Source organism: Megascapheus bottae, chromosome 2 (genome assembly GCF_031878675.1).
Source record: "Megascapheus bottae isolate mThoBot1 chromosome 2, mThoBot2.hap1, whole genome shotgun sequence".
Taxonomy (NCBI): Eukaryota; Metazoa; Chordata; class Mammalia; order Rodentia; family Geomyidae; genus Megascapheus; species Megascapheus bottae.
The window spans coordinates 48,858,998-48,875,011 of NC_143510.1; the positions used below are offsets into that span (position 1 = coordinate 48,858,998).

General features: G+C 45.9%; 1 protein-coding gene across 1 annotated transcript in view; it reads left to right on the forward strand.

The window, feature by feature from the left end:
* Positions 1-892: 892 nt before the first annotated feature.
* The window catches only part of Acvr1b (activin A receptor type 1B), a 42,387-nt gene continuing 27,265 nt past the window's right edge, over positions 893-16,014 (forward strand). Inside the window, exon 1 of the mRNA XM_090326001.1 lies at positions 893-978. The gene's annotated coding sequence lies outside the window, so the exon portion shown is untranslated. The remainder of the gene's footprint in view (positions 979-16,014) is intronic.

Consider the following 16,014-nt stretch of genomic DNA (forward strand, 5'->3'; position numbering starts at 1 on the left):
CGCATTACATGAGCCATAATTTATTTAAGCTTCTATTATTGCCGTCTTAGTTTCCAGCTTCTCACCATGACAAATAAGTAAGCAAACGTTTTGCGTAAATATTTATCTTCGTTATTTCCTTAAAACACACACGGAAGGATGCGGGGGGGGGGGCGGAGCGGGGCAGGCAAGGGCTTCAGAGCAGATAATGCTGAGTAGTAAGTGGGCTGCAGAGTAGAAGGCAACTGAACAAGCATGCCCGGGACAGCACTCACGAGCCCGGCTGTTGGGGAGGGCATGCCAGGATTCGATCGCACAGGTCGCCGTGCGCCCGGGGACTGCGGCGGGAAGCCTCGCCGTGGGCCTATTGCGATGACCCCCTGGGACCTAGCCGGGCTGGGGAGAAACCGAGGCTAGGGACCGAGACGGAGGGCAGGAACTCGAGCCGGATTAGTGCTGTTTGGCTAGGGGCGGGGCCCGGTGCTGATAAGGTAACCCTGCACGATCCTGGGGAGCCGCGGAGCTTAGGAGCCGCGGAGCCGGAGCCGAAGGAGACGGCACGTCCGCCCTGGCCCCCAGCACGCTGGGCTCTGCACGCCTCAGCGAAGTTGGCCGAGGCCCGAACCACTCCCACCCCTTTAACAGGGACACTCCCCTTTAAGGCGGGCGCCCGCGCGCTCCCCGCCCCGCCCTTCGGGGACGCGCGCGCGCGCGCGCGGCGGCGGCAGTGGCGGCGGCGGCGGCGGCGGCGGCGGCGCCGGCTCCCCGGCAGCGCACGTGCCGGCGCCGGGCGGAGGAGCGAGGCGGGAGCGGGCGGCGGGAGGAGGGGAGGCCTCGGGAGCGCGCGCGCGCGCGCTGGGCGCTGCTGGGCTGCGGCGGCGGCGGCGGCGGCGGCGGTGGCGGTTACTATGGCGGAGTCGGCCGGAGCCTCCTCCTTCTTCCCCTTCGTTGTCCTCCTGCTCGCCGGCAGCGGCGGGTCCGGGCCCCGGGAGATCCAGGGTGAGTCCCGGAGCGTGAGGGGCGGGGGCCGGGATGAAGAGGGCTGGGCGAGGGGTGAGGCCTCGAGCCGCGGCCCCAGCAGCTACCGCGCGCCCCCTCCCCACGCGCACAATATGGCCGGGCGGGGGGCGCGGAAGACCGGGGTGACCCTCGGCCGGCAGCCCGGACCTCGGGGGTGCGGCCGCCCCCCCGCCGCTCCGAGCGCACGCCGGGCCCCGCGGGACCCGAGCCCCTCATCCCGGCGGACCCGAGTTCGGGGAGCGCCGGGGGGTCGCGCCCCCAGGCTCCCGAGAGGGCAGGTCCGGGTTCCCTGGGTTCGGATCCGGAGGTCCCCGACGTCTTCGCCTTCCCGCACGCGCAGGGCCACGGCGGGGCGTGTGGGGGTCTTTATTCCTCCCACCAGATGCTCTTGGGGACGCCTTGTCTCCCGCCAAGATCGAGGGGTTCAGCGAGGGGGGCTTGCTTCCCCGAGGTGGTGTGGTGTTCACAGCCCTTGTGCCCCCTAGATTTGAAGCGCAAAGCCGGAGTGGGGGGGGTGCCCCTCATCTTCCCCTCAGCCCTGCTCTTCGGGTGTCTCACCCTCCCTCCTCTGCCTCGCCGATGTTCTGGGCTCCGCAGTCACAGTTACCCCCATCGCTCGGTCCCTGGCGTGCCGCGGGACACACGACCCCTCCTCCGGTGCCTGCCCGTGGAAGTGGGGCGAGCAGGCAGGCCCCGAAACCTGTTCGGAGCTCGGCCGTGGAGTCTCTAACCCGAGGAAACCTAGGTTTCCCAGCGGTGGATCCGAATCTAGGTGTTATTTGCATTGCTCCTCGCCCGCCCCCCCCCATCACCCCAGGGGGCTCATTCAGATCACTTTGTGGCTGCCTTTCTGGTGAAATCCTAGAACTGGCCACTCCCCCCACCCCCTCCCCACTCCGGCCCCCGATTATTTAAAGATCCCACCTCTGGACCGTCTCGCTGGCCCTCGGTCAGTACTTATTTACTTCCTCACACGGTCTCGTCTTCCCAGTCCTCCCCACCCGCACACATCCCTTACCTTCCAACCCCCACAGCCTTCTGCTCCCAGGATCCACCCCTGCCCTTCCCACTACAGAGGTGGGTACCTTCTGTGGGCCACACTGCTAAGTGTGTTGTGTTATGAGGCTTCAGGGGCTGAGAAGAGCAGTTGTAACCCTAAAATATTTGAGTCGTCTTAGATGTGTTTTGGTTTGGGGGTTGCAGATGAAGGTTATATTTGGCAGTTAGATTGAAGTGATTATTGACCCACCGATGCATCTGGGAGAGATTCTCAGGATTGTATTTGCTTCTGTTGTACAAAGCCTGCTGGCTTGATTTCTCACCAGTCCCTAACCTTCTAGCAACGAGAGATCAAGTGTGTGTTCTGAGATCTCTCCACCGAAAATACTGATTACCAGGTAGATCCTGGTTTACTAAGCCATCAAGAAAGGGCACTATGCCACTTTGAAGTCTCAAAAACAAGTTCATTACCTCCTGTGTTGGTATTTGTTCCTCAGTAGCCTGTGCTGTGGGAGTCTTTGTTCACTGGCTGATGCTTCTGTTAGCACCTCCTATGTTCCCCCCTGTTGCTTCGCTGTGTCATAGGTGACTGCGGTGGGGGTCTGATAAACATGCGAGGTAAGAACGGAATCTGACACTGTCAAGATAAGGATTGTCATGAATAAGTACTTTTACTGGGCCTCATTACAGGGCATGTTTTTGGAATGTATACCAGTGTTACTTCTCTAGTAGAGTAGTAAAACCAGCTTCGTGTTTGTCATTTGTGTGTGTGTGTGTGTGAATAAATCTTTAAATCCCTCCAGTAAGAATTCTTACCCTGCCCTTAATATAGCAAGATATAAGCAATCTTTTTCCTGCTGATTTGGTGTACTGTCTGTGGAACTTTTTTAAACCTAGTTTAAATGTTTAATTGATAATCCCACTGGGTCTGAATGGGACAGAGTTCATTTTTTTGTAACTCTCCAAAAATGAATGTTTGCTAGGATGGAGATGGGTGGGCATAATAGGGACTTGGTTTCTTTCTTCTTTTTTTTCTTTTGTAAATGGGAAATTAAGTTGTGTGTCCAGCAAACATTTCTCTAAGGCCTTTAAACCTCTTGGCCAGACACAACTTTTTTTTTTTTTTTCTTCAGGACACATATTGTTGCCAATACTGCATGCTACAGAGACCACTGTTGCAAAAGGCTTAAAGCAAAACAATTCTGGGAAGATAGAGGCTGTGGGATAATGAGAAGTTGATTTTTTTTTTCCTCTTCATTTCTTTTACAGTGGGTTGGAGAAGTGAGAGAGCCAGGCAGCTTGGGTACTGGTACTTGGACATGATGTGAAGACAGTAACAGATAGGTGTTTCTATTAATTAATGAATTAGCTGGGACTTAGTAAAAAGCCAGTGATAAGAAAAATGAGTTTCAGACTAGAAACAGCATTCATTTTTGATAGGTATGCCATGTTTTAAGACCCAGCTTAGGCATTTTCACATTATTATTCATAAATGTTAAATTGAGTTAGTAGCAGGAGAACATGACATTCATTTCTTAAAGACAAAAGCAACAAAAGAGGCATTTGAGGTTCTGATAGGAACATTTTGAGTTTCCATGAACACTCAGAATCTAATTTCAAGTTAAGTCTTGATGTTTTGTTCAGTGGATGTGGATTCCAAGTACAGTGGAAGTGAATTTCTGTAGAGGAAAGGGGAATCTCTGATTTCATGTTAAAACAGCTTCTGGGACAGATGTGATAGAGTGTAATAAAATGGCTACATTGGTTAAAGGTCAGAATCAGATGCAGGGAAGGTGCTGGTGTTCAGCCCAGAACTTTGCTTCTTTATAGGTTGTCCTTGAACAAGTAACTTAACCTGTTACTGCCTCAATTTCCCCCCTGAAAAGTAAGGAAAGATTCTGTGTCACTCTTATTGGGACATTTGTGAGGCTGACTGACTGATAGCCAGTTGGCAGGAAGGTATTTTTAGACACTGTTTCTGACTTCAGTGAATAAGCAATGTTGAGTTACTTTTTTATCTTTAGGGCAGAATAACATACTCTGTGACTGATAGATGTCCTACATGTTAGTGTGGTGGAGTTCTTATTTGTGCTTTTCAGTACACCTGAGTCCTATTCCCTCAAGCCTGTCTCTAACAGGCTTTTTCTTCGCAGACCAGGCAGCATACCTGTGCTAATGAAAGACTGTCTGGAGGGAGTGACCTGCTTTAGGCTTTATTGGTTGGCAGTGTTACGCAACTCTGGGTATGTTTATGGCTCTATGTAAATGTTACATAAGAACATGGAGGCTGAGAGGTGGCCAGACTGGTGACTGAACACAGGAAGGTTAGACTGGAGGACTACTTCATCTGAAAGGACCTTGAGAATCTGCAGTCAGTACAGAAAGAAACTGCACTTCATTTTCTTCTGGAAACCTTTTTAGATGATTGTGTCTTTCAGGGGGGTACTGCTGTGTTATAAATAGGTTTATTCTCCACCGGTGAGCTAATTGTAACCTTGCTACCAAAATATGAATCCGTAAAGAGGAGAGTGGGGCAAGGAGAGGACATGCGCTTCCTTTCTTCAGCATGTCCTGTTGAGGCTGCTTGTTGCATCTTAGAACATGAGTTGAATTACCTTGCAGTCTGTTCTAATAACTCAGGAGTACAGAGTGTTGAAGTGGAATGGACTTCTCAGTTCACAACACTTTAGATCTCCTTTCCTTTTGAAGGTTCAATTAGAACACTATCGTGGCTGTTTTAATTTTGAAATTCTTATTGTTTACTGCTTGCTTGGAGCAGCAGTGACCATTAATTCTGGAATGCTTCCTCTTTCTGTTGAGTTTTTGTGTTCTCTGTCACTGTGGGAGTTGATAGATGTGAGAGGGTCTTATCCCCTTATCCTCTCTGTATTTTCAAGAGTCTTCTATCTACCTCAGCAGCCTTCTGGTGCAAGAGCAGCAGGGACTCAGTCAGTCCCACCTGGACTGGGGATGCTGCAGCCTTTTAAGTAATCAGACGCCGTGGTTTCTGGCAGTCTGATGTGCATTTCTCTTGCTTGCCCCACGCCAGGATAGAATGCCTGTTCTGTGTTCTTGCATTTCTCAGTTTTTCTATCCTATGCATGGTTTAACCTGAGCTTGAGCTTCAGAGGCATCATTTCTACTCTGGCCTGCTCTGTCTGCCTGCTGGCTTCTCTGTCTTAGGTAACTGGGGCACCCACTACAAGTACTACTTCAGAGTGTCTTCCTTTCCTTATTCTAGAGCTGCCAGAGTTTGGGTTAACCGTGACTTTTCCAAATCTGGTGATCTTATCTCCAATCTAGATTCCAGAGATAGTACGATGTCAGGCAGTGCTGGTATGCTTTTTGTTTTTCTTTTACCACCTAGTTTTAAGCCTGCATTTGTATTACTAATATATATTTTGCTGGTCCAGGGCTTGAACTCAGGGCCTGAATGCTGCCCCTGAAGTTCTTTTGCTCGGGGCTCTACCACCTGAGCCACAGTGCCATATGTGGCTTTTTCTGAGTAGTTGAACTAACCTGGCTTGGACCCTCAATTCTCAGTTCTGAGCTTGAGCCACTGACACCCCACTCACTAATATTTTGGGGGGGGGGGCATGGGACTTGAACTCTGGGCCTGGGTGCTGTCCTTGAGCATTTCAGCTCTAGGCTATTGTCATATCCCTTTGAGCCATAGCCCCACTTCCCATTTTCTAGTGATTAATTGGAGATAAGAGTCTCACGGACTTTAGTGCCCTCCCTCACGGACTTTAGTGCCCTAGGAGGCTTTGAACCTCCATCTTCAGATCTCAGCCTCCTGAGTAGCTAGGATTACAGGCTTGAACCACTGCCCTCGGCTTCACTAAAATATTTTTATTTAACATAATGGAAGTAACTTTATCAAATCGCCTGTAATAGTTACATAGATAAATATAGAAGATTCTTATTTCATTTGGCTGAGTATGTGCCTGGAACAGCTTTTGACACAGGGGAATAACAGAACAACATGAGCAAAAGTTTCTAGATCTCTACTGTTGCAGAAATGGCAGTGGTTTACACTGAAAATAAATAAATGTAAGTTTTATTTGTCACAATGCTGTGATGAGAATAAAACAGGATAATGTGCTAGTGAGTTTCCAGAGCTGCCATTCCACCTCTGAGCTTCTTTCTTTCATCTGTAAAATGGAACTTACACCATCAAGCCTTATTTGTTGTTGCTACATTCTATAATACGGCTGTTAACATTAAATTAGTAAATACTAATGCATTGTGCCATTGTTCCTAGAGTAGTCAGGTTCCTGAAAAGCTCATATTTTCATCAAATAGATATTTGTTATAGATATTGTTGACTCACTAATTGAACTCTAGCAGTCCAGTTGAACACGTTTGGACAAGGCTTACTTAACACATCCTTTCTCTTTAAGACACATCGCTGTCTTCTTGAGCGTAGGAGCACCATGCCTGGAGATCATTTATTTCTTATTTCGGGGGATGTGTGTGTATATGTGGACCAGTACTGACTGTAGCTTGAACTCAGCCTGGGCACAGACCCTTAGCTTGTTCACTGAAGGCTAGTCTTGTAACACTTGAGCCACAGCTCCACTTCCAGCTTTTTACTGGTTAATTGGAGGTAAGAACCTCATGGGCTTTGCTGCCTTGGCTGGCTGCGAACCATGATTCTCAGATATAAGCCTCCTGAGTACCCAGGATTACAGGTATTAGCCACTGGTGCCTGACTTCAAGACCATTTAAAATAGCAAAATCATCAACAAAAAGTATGATACTAAATATACTGCCAAAAGAGCATGTGGTTACAGTATGAGAGCTGAGACAAGAAGGCAGTGTTGCCTTATTTGACCTCAACTGGGAACATGTGTGTTGGGTGGTTCAAATCTTTCGCTGCTCTGTGTATGTCCTCAAGTGACCAAGAAAGTACCACAAGCATTGATTATTAGGGTTATAGAGAAATTTCAGCATGTGTGCAAATTCATATCCATGGAGTCTGGATAGTGCAGAACAATTTAGTTGGAGCTATACAAATGTGGTAGAGATAGAACTGCATCACTTAGAATTCCAAAGGCTCTCAAGTGGTTTTACTGAGTCCTTAATTGTGTATGTGTGTACAAGTGTAATGTTCTGGGGTTGAACCCAGGGTCTTATGCTAGGTAAGAGTTCTACAACCAAGCCACATCTCTAACTCTTAGAAATTTAATCCATGTATTTAGAAATCCCATATCTAATTGTAAGCAAAGACACACGGCACTGTACATATTGATTCTCAATTATGATGACTCAAAGATTCCATAAAGATGTGTTTATTGAGCCCCTTCCCTTCCTCTCCCTCTTCTTTTCTCCCTCCCTCTCTCCTTTCCTTTCTTTTTTCGTTCTCTGTCAGACTTGGAGCTTGACCTCAAGGTCTGGGAGGGCCTAGGCACTGTCCCTGAGCTTTTTTGCTCAAGGTTAGCACTCTACCACTTGAGCCACAGCTCCACTTTTGACATTTATTTTTTATTTATTTATTTATTTTGGTGATTAATTAAATATAAAAGTCTCAGGAACTTTTCTACCTAGCCTGGCTTTAAACTGTGGTCCCCAGATCTCAGCCTCCTGCGTAGCTAGAATTGTAGATATGAGACGCTGATGCTTTGGTCATTTTCAAGGCAGGTACTGCTTTATGTCCAAGCCATCCTGGGCTATGATTCTCCTACTTGTTCTTCCCTTTGTCAGTAGGGTTGACAGATATTCGCCACTGCATGCAGCATCCAATAGCTGGGATAATAGACATGATCTATCACGTCCCCATGTTGGTTGATTGGAGTCTCTTTAAATGTCTTTTTGCCTCACTTTGAACTGTGAATCCCTAAACCACCTCCTCCATCTCCAGTTTCCAAGTAGCTATGATTACAGGCTGGAGCCTGGAGTCTGGCTCTGAATAAAGCTTTTACAGATGTAATTAAGGTGCAAGTCAGTTTATCTTCAGGTAGGGTGAGCTTAATTGAACTAGTCCTTTAAACTCTAGATCTCTCAGCTTTCAAAAGTCCAGAGATGTTCTAAGTGGCCTGGAAGCAAGCAGATACCCATGTTATGAATTACCCAACCCAACAGGCAGACTAGGCTACTCTCCCGACCATTCTTTTTCTAAAACGTGCCAGGTATTATACGTGCCTGTAATCCCAGGGGAGGATGAGATCAAGAGGATCACAATTGGAGGTCAGCCCAGGCAAAAAGTGAGACCCTACTATCTACTTCAACCAATAAAAATCTGGGCATGGTGACATGTAGTGCCTGTCACCCCAGCTCCATGGGAAGCATAAACAGGGTCACACAGTCCAGACCCGCCTGGCATAAATATGACACTTTATTTGGAAAACCAAAGCATAAAGGAATAGGGGCATGTATGGCTGGAGTGTTAGAAAGCTTTGCCTAGCAAGCTCAGGTCCCTGAGTTCAAACCCTTGTGGTGGGGGGGGCGAGGGAAGGACGTATGTGTGTGTTTATGAATCAGGATACTGAGTCAGTGAGTTGGGGGTGGTAGAAGGGAAGTAATGAAAAATCTCCCAGGATGTGAGTTCTAAAGACCCATGATGGGGCCTTGAATATAGAAAGGTCTTTTCTTTATGTGAGCTTTGGGATGGAATCTGCGAGGAACGGAAGCATTTTTTAGTAAGCATTTGAAGAGAAGCCCCTGGTCCCAAGTCCTCCTGCATTGACTAGATGTGTGTTTGTGGTTTTCACTTATCTAGTGTAGTTGAGTAGTAGATAAGATGAAATCCAGTAGATCAAGGTTCTTTATGATATCAGGGTGTGCCTAGCCTGGAGCTGAATGGAGGTTGAGATACTGGTGAAAGCCATCTCTTGCCCTTGAGCAGTTTACACACCAGCTAACATTTATTCTGTCAAAACTCTCTATCTACCACAGACTAAAGAGTTCAGACCCTTTTCAGTAATTTTTAAAAGCCAAAGCAGCTGGTGGCTCACACCTGTAATCATAACTACTCAGAAGGCTGAGATCACAATTTAGATCCAACCTGGGCACCTGTTACTGAAAGGAAAGTCCGTGAATCTTATCTCCAATGAATCACCAGAAAACAGGAAGTGGTAGAGCTCTAGCCTTGGGCTGAAGCCCTCAGGAACACCACCCAGGCCCAGAGTTCAAGCCCTCACAACAGGGGTCGGGGGTAGGAGTGGGGACAAAGTACACACCAAAAACTCTGCTGAATGTGTACTGTATATTCAGACAATCTAAACCCTTGTGTTATATCACTTCTGTATGAAGCTGCTCTTGGAGGCACTCTTGTCCTATTTTACAGATGCTCCAGGCATAGAATGGCTACAGAATGGGTCCCAGCTCAGTCTGACTCCAAAACTTGTCCTCTGGGGGCCAGGAGTTTGGCCTAGTGGTAAAGTGCTTTCCCAGCATGCATGAAAACCCCAGGTTCCATTCCTCAGCACCACATACATAGAAAAAGCCAGAAATGGTGCTGTGGCTCAAGTGGTAAAGTGCTAGTTTTGAGAAAGCCTAAGGACAGTGCCCAGGCCCTGAGTTCAAGCCCCAGGACTGGCAGACACACACACACTTACACACTTGTGCTCTGTGACTGACAAGGGTTATGGGTTACAGTTACAGTGGTTTAACCAAGTAGTTAGCCTTCAGGTTTCCTTTGTCCTCTGCCATTGCTGTATATAACCTTGGGAAATGAACTCTGTCTGATGGGTTCTACTGCCTTTTTTATAGCTTTTAGAATCAACTCCAGACCCTTTTACTTGGCATTATAATTAGTCTGATTTGCCCCTACTTTTCTTGCTTTGCTGTCCTTGCCTGTATCTGCAACTTTGTTGCTGTATGTTGTAGTTACTATGGACCTTATATGCCTTCTGTTTTTCATGGCCCCATGCCTTTTGTTTCTTTCTTCTCCATGGCATGCTTTCTTCCCCTTTCTCTTCCTGTTGAGGCTGCTAAATCCAATATCCTCTAGAATAGGACTTTTGTTCTTGGGTTTCCCAGTCAGTGCCACTCCTTAGACACCCATGCATACTGGTAGTATTTGAGTTCCATGCTCCCCTCATCTCTACTCCCAAAACGTTGATGCTTAGAACTACTTTGTTTTTTATATGGCTTTGGGTGATCACTGAGCCTTGAATATTTTAAGTAATTAATAAATTTGTTTGTCAGGTGTCCGTGGCTCACACCCATAATCTTAGCTATTCAGGAAGCTGAGGTTTAAGGATTGTAGTTCAAAACCAACCCAGGCAAGAAAGTCTGTGAAACTTTTATCTCTAATAAACTACTCAGAAAAAGCCAGAAGCAGTGCTGTGGCTCAAGTGGTATAACTCTGGCCTTAAGCAAAAGAAGCTCAGAGTCAGTTTCCCAGGTCCAGAGTCCAAGCAGCACTAGGCAAAAAAAAAAAAAAGTTTAATTGAATGTATATCTTTTCCGTCTTCTGTAAAATCCTAAGTAATTAATTCCTATTCTGTCCTGTTACAACTCTGAACATTTTGGTGTTACCTGGAACATGGAGATCTCTTCCCACCTTACCCCTTCATCTCTGTTTATTCTACACCTACCCATTTTATTCTAGCCAAATGAATTTGATTTCAGCCTCTCTAGTTTCTAAGTCTTAGCTGATTTTTTTTTCCCCTTCATTGTTCCGGTTGCCTGAAACAGTGATTCCTATCCCTCTCGTCACTCAAATGTGACATACACCATCTGCTCCCCACTAATTCATATAGTATAGTAAATATGTCAGGAAGAAAGTTCCAGTGATAAATATCCACCCTTGCCCCAATAGCCACTAAAGTGCAGTAATGAGAGCAAGCATCAGTTTTACATATTTATTATAAACTATCAGGAAAGGCAAACTAAGCCAAGTCACTAAATTATCCAAATATGAATGCATTTAGGTCCTGGGAACAAGCATTGGACCCATTCCTTTATAATGATGCCATTAGTTCTAGTTTTACCTTGACTTTTTCCTGGGCAGCAGGTGGGCCTTTGCTGGACATTCAAGTATTTACAGTCATATATTACTTTGCAATGACAGATCTCCTTAGCATAAACATAAAACATCCCTTTTGAGTGAGAACAAAGCTTTCATTCTCTAGACCTGAGGCTTAACGTTGAACTTGTTTAAACAACTCTCTAGGGTTGGGTTTGTTTCTGAGTAAAAATTTAGAAAGGCAGTTCATAGAATGGATATAATATAGAGCTAGCTTTTCAGGTACCTTTCTCTTAAGCAAACCCCATTTTTAGATCTTTTCCCAGTTGTAATTAAATACCAAGCCTACTAAGCATCTTACTTTTACATTGGTGGATTTTACTCTCTTTCTAGACAAATAACTTCCTTTATTAAGTCAGTTATTTTTTCATAAGTGCTCTGCTGTGTGCTGTGTGTGTGTGTGTCTGTCTGTCTGTCTATCTGTGTGTCTGTGTGTCTGTGTGTGTGTGTGTCTGTGTCTGCATCTGCACATTCCAGTCTCAGGGCTTGAATTTAGGGCCTGGGTACTATCCCCGGCCTTGAAGGTTTGTGCTCAAGGTTAGCACTCTACCACTTGAGTTACAACACTGTTTCTGGCTTTTTGGTGGTTAATTGGAGATAAGAGTCTCATAGATTTTCCTGCCTGGGCTGGGTTCAAACCGTGATCTTCTCTCAAATCTCAGCTTACTGAATTGCGAGGATTACAGGCATGAGCCGCCAGCACCTAGTGCTTCTCAGTTTTTCAGTATCACTCAATTTACCAAAACAAACCAAAAAAGTGCTCTTTAACTATAGTGGTAACCATGGTGAGGAATATGCATCTAGAATATAATAGTAAATATCTCTGGGGCAGAAATGAAGGGGACTTTGAACTTTTGCATTGTGTATCCTGTGGTTTGGATATTTTCCATTTTCCATTAGTTGCTGCTCTGCTCCTAAGGTTGGGGCTGTGACAGGATCTCCAGCCTTCACCATTACCTCACATTTTGAAAAATGTTTAGCAAGGAAGCATGAATTGTGTAAGCCAAAAAATAAGAACAAACAAAACTGCCACAACCTGATATGTACTTTATATACTTATATACCTAAACGACCCAGACAGTACTCATGACAGCATTTGTAATATTAACAGAAACAGGACATTTCTTCCAGTAGAATTCCTCAGAACAAAATATTAGAACTGAAAAGCATAGTAGCAAGGAGGGCTTTGATGTTCTCTTAGATTTTGTCTCTGAAATTGGGTGGGAGGGCAGCCAGTTGATGGAGATGCAAACTACTCACCTGTTGTGAGGATAGGCTGTAGTGAAGAGCAACAAGAGGTAGAAGTTTGACCAGGTAGACAGCACCTGAGGATACCCAGCAAGACCTTGTCCTTATATGGTATGATTGGCAAGAAGTTATAATGCTGACCCCCTGACCAGGGCAGTGAGCCCCATACAAGCCACAGCATTAGGTAAGACATTAAGGATTGCAGTTGTAAACTAACTAGTTAGAACAAGAGAGGAACAATTTGAAGTGCAGTTATAATAACCCGTTCCTAGGATAGATGGCCTTAGAACTATAAGGGCTTACATTGAATACAATGTTGAGTATTGATAGGGAAATTAGTAATGGCAAGTCTAGGAAAGGGAGAGCTTCATCCTTCCCCAAAGAGTGAGTATGAGTCAAAGATCTGCTGGGGTATCTACTAGAAAATTGGCAGATCACTGTATTTAATGTTTTGTTTTGCAAGCCCTAGGGCTTGAAGTAGGGCCTAGGCACTGCCTTTGAGCTTCTTTTGCTCAAGGCTAACACTCTACTATACCACAGTACCACTTCTGGCTTTCTCTATATATGTGTTAGTGAGAAATCGAACCCAGGGCATTGTGCATTCTAGGCAAGCCCTCTACTACTAGGCCACACTCCCAGCCCTATATTTAATGTTTAATGCACTTTGTTAAGAGATTTATATACCAATTACTTCTAGCCACCCTACAAAATAGATTCTGTTGTTAACTCTGTTTCTTTCGCTCACTTTCTCTTTCTCCCTTTCTTCCTACCTTTTTAGTTCCTTCCTTCAGTCATGAAGTTTGAACCTCAGCTCTACCACTCTGACCTCAGCTCCACTTTCAGGTTTTGAGTGGTTAATTGGAGATAAGAGTTTCACTGGAATGTTTCTGCTTGGGCTGGCTTTGACCTGGCTTCAGGTCTTATCCTCCTGAATAGCTAGTACTACAGGCATGAGCCACTGACACCTGGCTTGTTATACATATTTCTTTTCTTTCCCCTCTCTCTCTCCCCCCCCCTCTCTCTCTCCCCTTCTCTTTTTTTGGCCAGTCCTGGGCTTGAGCTCAGGTCCTGAGCACTGTCCTTGGACTCTCTCAAGGATGGAGCTCTACTACTTGAGACTCAGGGCCACTTCCAACTTTTTCCTATGTATGTGATACCAAGGAATTGAACCCAGGTCTTCATTCATTCTAGACAGGCCCTCTATCACTAGGCCAAACTCCGGCCCTGTTATCCCTATTTCTTTTCTTGTCCCCCTCCCTCTCTCTTCCCCCTCCCTTTCTTTCTCTCCTTTCCTCCCTCTGCACCTTCACTCCCCCACTTTCTTTGCCAGTCACTCAGGGCTGGAACACTGTCCCTGAGCTCTTTTTGCTCAAGGCTAGTGTTCTACTACTTGAGCCACAGTGCCACTTCTGGCTTTTTCTGTTTATGTGGCGATGAGGGGCCTTCATGCATGCTAGGCAAGCACTTTACCACTAAGTCACATTCCAAGCCTCCATCCCTATTTCTTGAATATTAGTCCTGTTCTTTTTTTTTTTTTTTTTTTTTTGCCAGTTCTGGGTCTTGAACTTAGGACCTCATGCTCTTGCTTATTAGCTTTTTCTGCTCAAAGCTGGTGCTCTACTACTTAAGCTATACTCCCACTTTGGCTTTTAGCTGGTCCATTGGAGACAAGAGTCTCTGGATTTGAACAGCAGTCCTCAAGTCTCAGCATCCCAAGAAACTAGGATTACAGTGTAAGCCATTGATACCCAGCGTGTTAACCCATTCTTTAGTTGTCCAGTTTTGCTCAGCTAACAAGTGACAGAACCAGGATTCCAACTGGCTGTCTGACCTCAGAGCCTTGGCTGTTCCTCACTGTGCAACTATGTCTCCATTAAGCACTAAGGCAGCCTTCAGTGACAGAGGAGATGACCCAGGAATCAAAATAATTATTTCATTTTTGTTGAGAGGCATACTGTAGAAGTCTAGATCTCCATTTTTTTCTGGGGGAATATCAGTCCTGGGGCTTGAAGTCAGACCCTTAGTGCTGTCTCTGAGCTTTGCTTAAGGCTAGCACTCTACCACTTGAGGTACAGTTCCTTTTCTGGCTTTTTGGTAGTTAATTGGAAATAAGAATCTCACAAATTTTTCTGCTTCAAACCAGATTTTCCTTAGACCTCAACCTCCTGTGTAGCTAGACTTTACAGGTATGAGATACCTAGAATTTACAGGCATGAGGCCTTGGTTTTTTGTGTGTATATTTTGTTGTTCTTGTTTTGTTTTGTTTTGCCTTTTTTTTCCCTGCTGTTCTTGGGGCTTGAGCTCAAAGGCTAAGTGCTATCTCTGAGCTCGCTCGCCTACCTGTCCCCCCCCTCTCTCTTTCTTTCTTTCTTTGCCAGTCCTAGGGCTTGAACTTGGGGCCTAGGCACTAACCTTGAGCTTTCTCAAGGCTAGCACTCTCCTACTTGAGCCACAGCAACACTTTTGTCTTTTTCTGTGTGATACTGAGGAATCAAACTGAGGACTTCATGCATGCTAAGCAAACACTCCCACTAGGCTACACTCCCAGCTTTTCTTTTGCTGAAGTCTACTGCTCTATCACTTGAGCCACAGCTCTGTTTCCAGCTTTTTGGTAGATTACTAGAGATCAGTGTCTCATGGATTTCCCTATGGGTTTGAACTGTGAGCCTCCAGTCTCAGCTTCCTAAGTAGCTAAGATGTTTTCAGTGGCCAGATCCCCTCAAGCAAACTGCTATAAGACTTGATGAGGCCCTTTTAGTTAGAAAATCAAATGTGGTGAGAGCAAAGATGCATTTAGGGTAATAACAGTAATATTTACAGGATGATAAACACAGGTAGCTGTGCACAGTAAGAGGGAGTGGGGACTGAAAACCACATCCTAATATAAAACTAGTGCCCCTGGTCCTGAAGTCAGGGTAGAGTCGAGTTGTGGTCTTTCATTTTGTCCCAAGGAAATGGGATGGGTGTGTAGTTCAGTAGCATAGAGGTTTGCTTAACATGATGGAGGCTCCACGGTCCTTCCCCATAAGCACAAGACAATGAAGTCAAAAACAAGCTCGGGTTGGGGATACGGCCCAAGGAAGAGTAAATGAAGTAATTCATGTCACAGGCTGCTACCATCAGTGTAGCCTGTCTGATGGGTGCTCCTCTGAAAGGATGAGGGCTGAGGCAGTGTGTTATCAAGTTTTAAACTCCAGTAGACTCTAGAATTGAAAAGTTGGCAGGTTTGCAAGAGGCCAATTTTGTACCTATGTAGGACAGTGCTCCATAACTCATATTCATTTATGAAATGGATTATCCCTAAGGAATAATAAGTTAAAAATCATGTTTGCTATCTATAGCTTTAAAATAGTTTTGGCCAGTTTACACACTGACTGCTGGACAGACTTGGCTGCTTTGTGATGTGCTTACCTTTAGAGGTGTGCTATAATCATGCGTTTCTCCCACGCCTGTCCTCTGAGCAGAGGCTGGGCAAGTGGCTATGAGTCTGCCCTGTGTGGCAGTCCCTGGGATTTCCCTGCTGAGCCATAGCCTTGCCCCTACCCCTCCCGAGGCCCCACTGCAGGAGGGCTTTCTTAACCTGTAGCAGCCAGAGGCTACCCAGGTTGGGACTTGTCTGCCTTTCTCAAGACACAACCTATTTCTCATGAATTAAATTTTGTGCTCCACAAATTCACACTATTACAAACCACCTTGCAATCATGCTTTGAACCCAGGTTTAAATCCTGTGAAGGCAGCTTTGTCTAGGTCAGTTTTGACTATCAAACTTGTTAATAACAGAAGTCTACTTTTAA